At 34.6% G+C, this 12,145-nt stretch overlaps 1 long non-coding RNA gene across 16 annotated transcripts in view; it reads right to left on the reverse strand.

Moving 5' to 3' along the window:
* LOC106505379 (uncharacterized) overlaps nt 1–12,145 on the reverse strand; it is a 916,097-nt gene that overhangs the window by 611,145 nt on the left and 292,807 nt on the right. For 9 of the 16 annotated variants that reach the window (XR_014824119.1, XR_014824126.1, XR_014824122.1 and 6 more), the window contains one exon: nt 2,329–2,397. The exons of the other annotated variants lie outside the window; for them this stretch is intronic. This is a non-coding gene — a long non-coding RNA (uncharacterized LOC106505379). The remainder of the gene's footprint in view (nt 1–2,328; nt 2,398–12,145) is intronic. 16 annotated transcript variants of the gene reach the window in all.

Consider the following 12,145-nt stretch of genomic DNA (forward strand, 5'->3'; position numbering starts at 1 on the left):
TAAGCAATGATTATTTAGACATTTTAATAGCAGAATCCATTTAGTTCTCTTCAAAAGAGATGGAATAACAGAGAAAGGATTTAGTCTCCTACTTTAAACAACCAGAAGATCATATACCTTTTTTGAAAATCATATGAAAGACAATAGGGGGCAAAAGACCAACACTGTGATACCTGAGGGAAGTTGACTAAACTGGGCCTTGCAAAGGTACCATCTTACTATGTGGAGGAATTTTCCAGACTGCAGTGCAAGAAGGGGCAACCCAAAATGATGCTAGTAATTCATTTAATTGCAGAGAATGAATGAAATGAGAGTTTGGGGAGAGTGAAACACCTTCAATTTTCAAGAGATACAAACTTCCAGTCATAAAATAAGTAAGTACTAGGGATGTAACATAAAACATAATGGTTATAGTTAACACTATGATACATATGAAATTTGCTAAGAGAGCAAATCCTAAGAGTTCTCATCACAAGAAAAAAAAAGTTTAATTCTTTTTAATTGTATCTGTATAAGATAATAGTTGCTAACTAAACTTATTGTGGTACTAACTTTACAATACATATGTCAAACCATTATTCTCTACACCTTAAAATTATATAATAATGTGTGTTGATTATATCTCTATAAAACGAGAAAAAAGCAAAAATCAAAGAAGAGGTATCTATGCAACAAAAAAGTAGATCAAAGTAGACACCAAAAATATGGATTTAAATAGAATAATACTGATAATGACTTTAAACACAAATGGTATAGGCACTCCAATTAAAAGAAAAATATTATCGGATTTCAGACAGAAAACCAATAAAGACATAGAAGACCTGAACATTACTAGCAACCAACTTAACTTTAACAGAACACTCAACAACTGCAGATTATTCATATTTTACAAGTGCATATGAAACATTCACAAGTAAAAATTAAAATTGTATTCTAGGTAATAATAACAATTTCTAAGTAATAAACAATTATCTTAATTGATTTAAGACTATGAAAGTCATGCAAAATATATTCTTGGTCCACAATGAGATTAAACTAAAATGATGATTAACAGAAAGGTATTTGGAAAATCCCCCTAATACTGGGCAATTAAATAAGACACTTCCAAATAACTCAAAAGATAAGACTTCATAAGGAGATCTAAGAAAATTGACACTGAATGAAAACAGAAACATAATGTGCCAAAATTTGTAGAGTTAAATTAAAGCAGTGGTTTATGGAAAATTTATATTATTTAACACTTGTGTTTAAAAGGAGAAAAGATTGAAATAAATGACCTACATATTTCGAACATATGAAATCGGTGGAAGAAGGATAAATTAAACCCAATAAAAGTATAAGGAAGGAAATAAAAAATAAGTCAATGAAATAAAAGATAGAAAAAGAAGAAAAGCAATGAAACCAAAATCTTGATCTTTAAAAAGACCAATGAAATCCATAAACATCTAGCCAGACTGACCAGATAAAAGACATGAATTTCTAACATCAGAAATTAAACACTGACATCACTTACAGTGATCTTACAAACATCAAAATGATAACAACATAACTATGAAAAACTATACTAATAAAAGTGATCATCTGAAAGTGGCTTGAAAGACAAAAACTACCAAAGATCATTCAAGAGGAAATAGATAACCTAAATAAATTTCCCTGTATCTATCAAATAAATTTAATTTAAATTTTAAAATCTTCCCACAAAGATATACCTAAGTTCAGATGGTTTAAATGCTGAATTCTCCAAACATTTAAAGAAGAGTAACACTAAATCCACATTAAATCTTCCAGAAAATAGAAGAGAAATAAACACTACCTTACTCATTTTATGAGGCCAACATTACCCTGATACCAAACACAGGTAGACATTACAAGTAAACTATGAACACGTATCCTTCATGAACATAAATACAGAAATTCTCTAAAAAGTTAAAGCAATTAGAATCCAGAAATATATGCAAATGACAATACACTGAATTTGGTTTTATTTTGGGAATGTACTACTGACTTAACATTCAAAAGTCAATCAATGCAATTCACCATTTAACAGACAAAAAAAGAAAGATGATCATCTTGATAGAAGGAAAAACATTTAACAAAATTCCATATCCAGTCATAATAAAAACTGTCAGTAAACTAGAAATAGGAACTTAACCTAAGAGATATCTACAAAGAACCCACAGCTAACACTTTATCTCACTGTAGTAAACTGAATGTTTTTTTACCTAGATCAGAAACAATACAAAGATGTCCATTTTTACATCTATTCACCACTGTACTCTAGGTCCAGTCAAGTATAATAAGGCAATATAAAAAACATTAAGGACATACCTATTGGAAAGAAAGAGGTGAAACTATTCACAGATGACATGATCTTCTATGTAGGAAATCCTAAGGAATCTATCAAAAAAAGTGAGTTTAGCAGGGTCAAATGACACAAGTGTAATTTACAAATATCAGTCTGTGTTTCTTTATACCAGCAACAAGCAATCTTAGATTGAAATTTTTTAATTCCATCTTAATAGCACCTAAAAATATAAAATATTTAAGGATAAATTTCACAAAATATACGATTTGTATGTAGAAAACTATGAAAAATGCTAAAAAATTATAAAAAAAAAACCTTAAAAAATAAAGATATGACAGGTTTATAAATAAAAGGACCAATATTTTAAGATGTCAATTCTCCCTAAATTGATCTCCCAATGGATTCCTGATCAAAATGATCTGTAGATACAATCCCAGTAAAAGTACAGATTTTCCTGACAAAATTAATAAGCTGATTCTAAAATTTATATGACAAGCAGAGGAACTAGAACAGCTAAAATAATTTCAAAAAAAAAACTAATTTGGAGAACACACACTAATTTCAACACTTATTATAAAGCTACAATAAACAAAAGAGTTTGGTACTGGGATGAGGACAGAAATAGACCAATGAGCTATAATGAAGAGCCCAGAGATAGACTATATAGTTGAATTAATTTTCAACAAAAGTAACAATCTGAAAATAAAAGATTTTCCAAAGATAGTGTGGAAAAAACTGGATGTCCATATGCCCAAAACCCACTCGCCCCCATAAACTTGATCCTAATTTTACATCCTATGTAAAAAATAAACTCAAAGAGAAATAGATCTATATATAAAAGCTAAAACTGTAAAATTTTAGAAGGACTCTTAAGAAAATGTCTGTGTAATTAGGTTAGGCAAATATTTCTTGGTTGGAGATTTAGAAAAATCATAAATTTTTGCTCTTCAAAATAACTGTGAAGAAAATGAAAAGGCTAGGCAGAGACTGGGAGAAAATTATCTGATAAAACTATATCCAGAATATATAAACTTAAAGTTCAATAACAAATTAACTCAAGAAGTGAACAGATAAACACATGAAAGATGCTCAACATCATTAATCATTAGGGAAATAAAAATCAGAACCACAATGAAATACAACTAGACTGGTTAAATTTTAAAAGGCTGACAATACCAAGTATTGCTGAGGATGTAGGAAAACTGGAACACATATATTACTGGTAGAAATGGAAAATAATGCAGCCATATTTGGAAAATATTTTAGTAATTTCTTTAAAACTTAAATATACATTTATAATACAACCCAAATTCTAAGATTTTATCTAAGAAAAATAAAACCTTATGTCCAAACAAAGAGTAGTATTGAATGTTCATGGCAAAGCAGCTTAATTCATTACAGCCTAAAACTAGAAGCAACCCAATTATCCCTCAACTGGTGAATGAATAAACAAAATGTGGTATATTCACTCATAAAATGGAACACTACTTAGCAATAAAAAGTAAACGACAACTGTAGAACAGCATGGATGATTATTAAAAATAATATGGTACATGAAAGAAGTCAGATGCAAAAGATTATGCATATAATTCCATTTATATTAAATTATAGAAAAAGCAAAGCTGTAAAGACAGAAAGGTAAAAGAAATTGCCAAAGGTAAGGACTTGAGGTGATGGAATAAGATTGGCTAAAAAGAGGTACATGGGAACTTTTGAGACTCATAGAAATATCCTGTATTATAATTTTGGTATTTGTTACACAATATTCATTTGTTATAATGCATCAAATGTACACTTTAAATTAGTGCAAAATTAGTGCACCGTCGTGGTGCAGTGGTTAACAAATCCGACTGGGAACCATGAGGTTGCGGGTTTGGTCCCTGCCCTTGCTCAGTGGGTTAACGATCCTGCGTTACTGTGAGCTGTGGTGTAGGTTGCAGACGCGGCTTGGATCCTGCATTGCTGTGGCTTTGGCGTGGCCGGTGGCTGCAGCTCTGATTAGACCCCTAGCCTGGGAACCTCCATATGCCGCAGGAGCGGCCCAAGAAATGGCAAAAAGACAAAAAAAATTAAAAAAAAAATAAAAAAAATAAATTAGTGCAAAAAGATACTTGCATGAATTATATATCTCAATACAAAACTAAAAACCAAAAATAATCCATTTACAACAGCCACAAAAATATTATGAGAAATAACTATAAAAATAAGCCTGTGAGATCAATATGAAAAAAAGATATATATGAATAAAAGATTCAAATGTTTAAAATATATGGTAAATGAAAGAGAAGTCAAATGCAAAAGATTATGTACTATATAATCAAAATGAGAAGTTCCCTTGTGGTACAGCAGGTTAAAGATCCAGCATTGTCACTTCAGCTTCTCAGGCTGCTGCTGTGGTGCAGGCTGGATCCCTGACCCAGAAACTTTCACATGCCATGGGCATAGCCAAGAAAAAAAAAAAAGCCAAAAATGAGACTTTAATACACAGAAAGTTATTCTCTTTGATAAGAAGATTCAATTATAATGTGAGGATTTATAATATAGTGAATATGATGCATTGTTCTAAGGTTTTTTTTCTTTTTTTTTTTTTTTTTTTTTTTTTTTTTGTCTTTGCTAGGACTGTACCTGTGGCATACAGAGGTTCCCAAGCTAGGGGACTTATCAGAGCTATAGCCACTGGCCTACACCAGAGCCACAGCAATGTGTGATCCAAGCCGCATCTGCAAACTACACCACAAATCACGGCAACACCAGATCCTGAACCCACTGAGCGAGGCCAGGGATCAAACCCACAACTTCATGGTTTCTAGTCGGATTCATTAACCACTGAGCCGACAGGAACTCTTGTTCTAAGATTTTTATCTGGTTCTTAATCTTAATTTGATTCTTAATTCTTAATCTAAATCTGAATCTTAATTCTTCATCTTCACAAGTGCCCTATGATGTTAATACTATTATTGTTCTTTTTTTCATCATTCAGTCAGAGACAGAAAGTTTTACTTACCCAAGGTCACCAAAATTGTGAGTGGTAGGTAGTGTCTGAACTTAAGAAGTTAAGGTAGTCTGGCAGTCTGATGCTATCTATTCATCAGAAGTCATCCTGCCTTTGAACATCATAAAGATATCAATTCTTCCTGTATTAACCTATAGGTTTAATGATTTCAATACATATACCATCAATCTATTTTAAAATGAGAAATTTATTTCTACATTCATATAGAAAATAAAAAATAATAAAAATAAATAAAGACTAAATCAATGGAATAGAATTGAGATCACAGGAATAAATCTAAATTTCAAATGAATTTATTTGTGTATAGGTATATATAAAAGTAGCATTATGTATCAAAGAGGAAATGATGGATTTCTCAAAAGTGATATTGGAACACTGGTAGCCAAATAGAATAACATAGCATCTGATCCCTACTTACTTCTTACATCAAAATAAAGTTCAGGTATATTAAGATTTTAAATGTGAAAAGTGTAACCATAAAAGGCATAAAGAATGAGATGATTTATTTATAAACTTAGAGTACTAAAGGCCTTTCTAAGTGTGATACAAAACCCAGAAGCCATACAAGAAATGATTGATAAATTCAACTGTTTAAAAGTTAGAAATATCTGCATAGCAAAAACATCATTATCAATACTGAAAGGCATGTGTGAAGATATTTGCAATGCACATCACAGAGAAGAATCAATTTACTAAACTAGAAACTCCTACAAATAAACCAACAACCTAACAGCAAAAGCAGCAATGGACACATTACTCAGAGAACAGAAATCTGAATAGCTCTTAAACATATGAAAACATGCTCAATTTCATTTGTAAAAATAGAGATACACAGATTAAAACTAAAAACAACTCTTTTTGTAGCTGATTTATAAATATTAAAAAACATATATACTGTTACAAGGGCATGAGGAAACAAGGAATCTCATACATTTTTGATGGGCATGTAAACTGATGCAACATCTATGCCTGGCAATTCAGCATATCAATCATCACAGAAAATGGATATATGATTTATAACAATAATCACACTTTTAGAAATTTGTCTTATATACACACACATTTCAAAACCAATTTCTGTACATGAGTACTTATTGCACCAATATTTATAATAGCTAAATACTTGAAATAAACTAAAGCTCATAAATTATGGACTAGCTAAATCGACAAAGATACTACACATGAACAAGGTCCTACTATAGCACAGGGAACTACATCCAATCTCTTGGGATAGACCATGATGGAAAATAACATTAAATAAGATATATACATACACAAATGTATGCATGGGTTTACTTTGCTGTACAGCAGAAATTGGTACATTGTAAACCATCATCTAAAATTTTTAAAAAGAGTACTATGTAGATGCTATGCATATGTGTGTTTCCTAAAATAATTATATTAACATATTTTAGAAAAGCATTGTGTAAAAGAATATGTACACATATACACAAAATATTCATTTTTTCATAAATGCTTACAGATAGGTGTGTGGGGGGTTGCATTTACAATCTCTGGAAAAGTACACATACAAAATAAGTAAATTGGGAGTTCCCCACTTTTATTTATTTGGTGCAGCGGAAACAAATCTGACTAGTATCCATGAGAATGCGCATTCAATCCCTGGCTGCTCAGTGGGTTGGGGATCTGGCATTGCTGTGAGCTGTGGTGCAGGTCACAGTCACGGCTGGGATTCTGCATTGTTGTGGCTGTGGTGTAGGCAGGCAGCTAGCTGCAGCTCCTATTCAACCGCTAGCCTGGAAACTTCCATATGCCATGGGTGCAACCCTAAAAAGCAAAAAAAAAAAAAAAAAAAGTAACAGGGATTACTTTCAGGGAAGAGAAGTGAGTGCTTATGAAGGAAAGGCATATCATCTTATACATTTTGGATTGTATATCACATATAATTTATTCAAAATTATGTGAAATTAAACACAAAATTAATTATGAAATAAATATAAGAAAGGCTTAGTAATATAGTGTTGATAGTCAAGGACAAGTCATTCAAGTACTAGAGGATGTTTGGAGAATTATATATTTTAATATTTATCAGACAGCAAACTGGATTATCTCTATCAGAGAAAAAAAAATTGTGAACAAGATGAACTGTTGAACTAATTATTGTAGCTTTTTTTGTATTCTAATTCTAAATTGTAAGGGGGTAGATATGAGGAAATGCACTGAGAGTGGGAAAAACAGGTTTACATTATTTCCTACTGTGCCAGTTTACTAAAGGTTTATGCATACAAATGTGGTGCAGGTGGTGAGAGAGTTGGAGGGAGAGAGAGAGAAGCAGGCAACAGGTCTGAGTGGAGAAAGGAGATCCCCAAACTAAGAAGGGTCATAAGAGATACATTTTCTATTAATCACAATTACTTTGAGTCAGTAAACAGTTGCTGGGTTTCCTTTCCCAGAAATGGCTACCTTTCAGCACATTACAGAATGAGTGCTCCTACAGGATTTATTTATATATGGAACAAGGGTAACTTAAGAACCTTTTGTATTGAAAGGCATGATGTTATTTTAAGACATGTTTATTACTGCTTGACATCATGAATGCAAAACAGACTTGGGTGTGAGGTTAGCACTAGCAATAGAAAAGTGTTTTCAGGAACTGACATCTCTCCCTGTGTTTCAAAATTGACTCAATGGCCCAAATGGAAGGGCCTGTTTGATCTTCAAGCCTATTTGACTGGTGGCTTATACAAATATTAAGGCTGCACTTTCCATTTAATCTACAAACTCCTCTACTATTATTCTGATTTATAATTCTATCTGTTTTCCTGTAAGACCACTATACTGCAGCCAAACTGGGGTGCACACATGTGCGCACACACACACACACACACAAAATGTTGGCATAATTATTACCATTATCTCTTCTTTTTTTAGGACTGCACTTGCAACATATGGAAGTTCCTGGGCTAGGGGTTGAACTGGAACTAGAGCTGCTGGCCTACCCCACAGCCACAGCAACACCAGATCCCAGCAGTGACTGTGACCTACACCACGGTTCATAGCAACACTGGATCCTTAACCCACTGAGCAAGGCCAGGGATTGAACCTACATCTTCATGGATATAAGTCGGGCTTGTTTCTGCAATGGGGACTTCTATTATTTTTAAGTATTTTTACTCAAATTTATTTCTTTGAGCTCTGAATATTTCTCCTCTGTGGGCCCTGCCTGGACCACTTTAGAGTTGTCATTATTCCTTCTGAGCTTAGCCCATATTACCTTTGTAACAATTTTTATAATTTTTGAGGCATAGAAAATTTGCTGAGGTTATTTTTAGATTTTATTTTGTTGGATTTTATTTATTTACTGCTTTAAAAAAAAAACTCAAATCTACTACACTCTAGTGAGGAAAGTGACATTCCATGGGTCAAAAAGGGCCTCTTCTCTCTGACAGAGTGATTGGCTCCAAATTTGCCCTCCCACAGTAGAAAGTGGACAACTAGATAAAATACATGACATTTGACAACGGGTTAGGATTGTCTCCTCAGAGAAGAAAAGCAAATGAAACAAGCCCCGCCACCACCCCGAGTTGCCCTGAGCCTAGAGGCACTTTCAAGGCTGTGACCCAGTTTCCAAGCAAAGTGCAGCAGCCTCCTTGAGTTGAGAAGTCAAGGCTTTGCAGATGGGAGAGCTATGCAGAAAGAGCACTAGAAATCTGCATCAGAGTCTGCTTGAATCTTTGTCTGAATACTAAGTGATACAGGTATAGGGTGAATCTCCACCAGGACAAGCATGGATGACTGGAGAGTTAAGTGAGAACATTTTCCAGAGCTTGCAGAGGGGCAGAAGACATTCCAATTCTGACCAATAGAGTGGGGAAACCTGCTCTCCAGTGCATTCAGGAGAAACCCCAAAATGGGCCACATCTTGGTAGCAGACTAAACTAGCTCTAGAATAAATGCTACTCCATACCTTCCCTGATAAAACTTAAAACTAAGGTTGGAAAGAATAAATTATTTCTTTTGTGTTTCTCTAAACACAAAATATAATATTCATAAAGGTAGAGATTTTTATTTATTTTATTCATGGGTGCATGTCAAATACCTAAAAGAGAATCTGTACAAAGTAGGAATGCAATAAATATTTATTGAGTGAATAAATACATTTTAATCTTTATCCTATATTAAATATTTATACTACATAAATTCATAGTATCACATGATAGTTACCCTATATTAAATGTTTATATTACACAGACTCAGGCCTCATTCATTTCTGGCTAAGAAAAGAAATATTTAAATGAAAAGAAAAATCTTATTTTTGAAAATATCTCTTGACAAATAAAAATGAAGATTAGCGATCACAATTTTTATTTAAAAGTGATATTTCCAAAAAGAAGCAATTATTAATTATTGATCAGCCTAATTAAGGAGTAGCTGAATTTCTGAATATATGTTTGTTTTTACCTTTCCTACAACATACCTGCATAAAATAGTAAATTCACACTACATTGCAATGAAAGCCCAGTATGGAAATTGACTTGAAGGGGTACTCAGTATGAGGGTCCAGCTCAGCATCGTGATCCCTATATGAAAAACGGGTATGTAATCTAAACAAGCAATAAAACATACTTAGAGATGTCATCATAATGTAAAAAGAAAATCCAACATGTTATATTTTATTAAAATGATCACATATTTTGTTGTCAAAAAATAAAAATAAAATTATTTTTCTAATTTTTAGTATTGTAATTTTTTGTTTTGCTACAAAGGAAAAAAACATGCATATGAACACCATGTTACCATACACTGCGGCAATTAATTTACCAGAAAAATTATATATCACTTTCTACATTCTCCTCAGTATGTATTATAAGTGATCAACTCCTGTGTGCATTCCCTTCATTCATTATTCTTATGAAAGTTTTCTGCAGGCTAGTAAGTTTGATAAATGCCATTACATTTATCAAATTACATGCTCCCTGGGTTCTCTCTCTTATTACCTCACTGATCATCAGAATCTCAAATTCCAACTGCTGCTTCCAAATGACCAAACTTCAAAAAGCTACACCCAAATTGCTAATTGCTTTAGTTGTCCACACACTTCCAAGTTATAACTCCAGTTGAACAGGCTAACTTTCTCTCCAAATACCCTACCCGTCCTGCACAACTAGCCCCTCCTTCTCACTTTGGTGTATATATGTTTACTCAAACAAAACCCAAGAATTGTTTTAACTATCTCCTTGTCTCTTATGACCCATATTTAATTATTTTTCCATATTATATCTATAATCCATCCCCTCCTACAAAGTTCTGTCACTCTTCAGGCTTTTATTATCCCTGAATTATTTATCACAGTAGATCCAAGTGCCCTCCCTATCTTTATCTTCCCTAGAAACTACCGCTTCTGTCCCCAGGGCTCTCAGCATGGTAGCTCTCACTGCAGATTGCTCCACACTTTATCCTCTGTGACAGTCTTTGGTGGTAGCTTACACCAGCTCTCATGGCCCATAGAAGATCATGTTTGTTTTGCTAGCCTTTTTAGTTTTTAAAATTAAAATGAACTATTGTTTAAAATTAGAGACTTTACACAAATTTCCAGATTTTCAGGTGATGGGTGGCCAAGATTAAAATAGGAAGACACTGACCTCACCTGCTTGCACAGCACAGCAAAATTACAACTACTTGCAGAGAATGACTAGCAGAAAAGATCTTAAAAGACTAAAAATATAAAGAAGGAAGCACAAGGTGGGTAGGAGGGTTGGAGGCATAGTATAGCCAAGACCCAAATGCCTGGATACAACCCACGAAGAGGAGGATAATCACAACTGCAGAGGGTCTTCCCAAGGATCGAGGGGTCCAAGCCCCACATCAGGCTCCCCAGCGAGGGGGTTCTACACTGGAAACATGAACCCCCAGAACATGACTTTAAAGGCCAGCAGGGCCTTCAGGGCAGGAAAAGCCAAAGCTGGGGACAGTGATGAGCCATGAGAGACTAAGGGGACTTGACCACAAGGCAGGGCAGAGAGAGGTCCGCACAAGGGGCTGCAGGGTTTCCCACAACCACCTTTGCTGCATGCCAGAGCCTGAGCCGAATGAAGACTCAAGTCCCTCTCAATCCATGCTACAGCTTGGCACTGAATTTGAGGTGCTCATGACTGGGAAAAAGACTTGATCCAGAGATACAAAGCTACCTCGTCCTGGGGCAGAGCATACATGGGACAGCAGCAGTCACTTTTGATAATTACTCAAGTGGTGCTTCAGAATCCAGCCCCATCCAAATCTCTGATGGCAGTCATTTCACGGATACATTAAGAAAGTAAATGCGGGCATCTCCAAGCCTGAGGAACATTTCAACAGAGGACAGGTAGCAGAGGAGGAAGGCAGTGATCGGATGTGAGAGAAAAAGGGGACTTGCATCCAAGGCTGTGTCTGAACAGAATCACAGATACTTACACAGTCAGCATGTAGGACCTCTGTCAGCTCATGGGCCTCACTTTCTTGAACGCTCCCCTTCTATGGGGCAAAAGTCACAGTGCAAAAGAGGGAAAACACATACATAAAGGGAACTGATCTAGCTCAAACCCAAACTTCAGGGTTTTTGCTCCAGCACGTTGGGATCAAACCCCACCACTGATAGGGCAGTGGCAGCCACTGAGCACAGAAGTTCTGCCTCACACCCAGAACTGGCTCTAAGCTCTCCATCTCCAGCTCTACCAAGTCAACAGTTGCCAGCACACCTTAAGGAAAGACATGATTTTGATCTATGTCAAATTGCACTCTCCCACAAAGGAATCATAGGCATGTAGTCTATATAGTGACACTTCCACACAAGAACACCCCTTCAAGGCCTCAGTAGGTATCTATTTCAC

Source organism: Sus scrofa, chromosome 13 (genome assembly GCF_054392235.1).
Source record: "Sus scrofa isolate SSC_HxYL_T2T_F1_AM1 chromosome 13, Sscrofa_HxYL_maternal_Yorkshire_Landrace_v2.0, whole genome shotgun sequence".
Taxonomy (NCBI): Eukaryota; Metazoa; Chordata; class Mammalia; order Artiodactyla; family Suidae; genus Sus; species Sus scrofa.